Source organism: Ctenocephalides felis, unplaced genomic scaffold (genome assembly GCF_003426905.1).
Source record: "Ctenocephalides felis isolate EL2017-DRISC unplaced genomic scaffold, ASM342690v1 CF-g0.4_SCAFFOLD_01170, whole genome shotgun sequence".
NCBI lineage: Eukaryota > Metazoa > Arthropoda > Insecta > Siphonaptera > Pulicidae > Ctenocephalides > Ctenocephalides felis.
In genome coordinates, this window is record NW_020537324.1 from 49,047,919 (window position 1) to 49,048,870 (window position 952).

Here is a 952-nt window from a genome sequence, read left to right on the forward strand (position 1 = left end):
TTCATTCGCTGATTTAAGTCGTTAATTTTTAATGAAGACATTAGATAATCAGAATTGATCTTTCGGTTGGTGATAATTGTTCAAAGTAGACAATGTCTTCTTATACAACATTAACTGGACGACCAAAGCGTTTTTCATCTTTGAATGATATTTGAAAAATCACTAGAACGAAATTTGGCAAATCAATTTTGTCACTGCCGCTTTTTAGGGCTTCATTACAATAACGGACAGGGCATAACTGTATGTAAGCTTAAGATGCTCTTTTATCTTTGCATAAATTAAAAAGCAAAGTGTGACAAAAAAATTCGATTTAATTTCCCATCTCTCTACTACATAATCGATAAAAAAAAACTTTTTTTACATGAAATGTGTACTATCCAATAACAAAAGGCATTTCACATTGGGTCAGTTAACCTAAAAATATTTGAAACTGTCTAAGACTAAAGCCCGCACTAACTTAGTTGCAAAAATAATATATAATTTTTAAATTAATTGATTAGATTTTCTAACAAAAATGATTAAAAACGGATAACAATTATATAATTGTTTGCTTGCAATATAAATGTTTATAAAAGTTTGCTAATATAGTTGTGTAATTCATTAAATCTAAATTACCATTATTGATATTAAATTTTTCCGATGGTTAATTTATTAAATTAATACGTATCATGTCAATCAACATTATTAAGGTATTTTATTATCCGGTAATATTAATTAAATGTAGATTGATGTGCTAATTGATAAATATTTTAAAAATATAGGATCTATTGTTATATAATAATGAATATAGGAAGAATTTTTCTACGTGGTGTAATCAATAGTTTTTGCGATATTTTGCACATTTTTACTGCAAGAGCTTCATTTTCTATTATGCGGGTGAAATGTATAATTCCCAATGTTCCAAGTTATTGGAGATTATGTGGGTACCTATGTCATAGTGCGTAGATTGTGG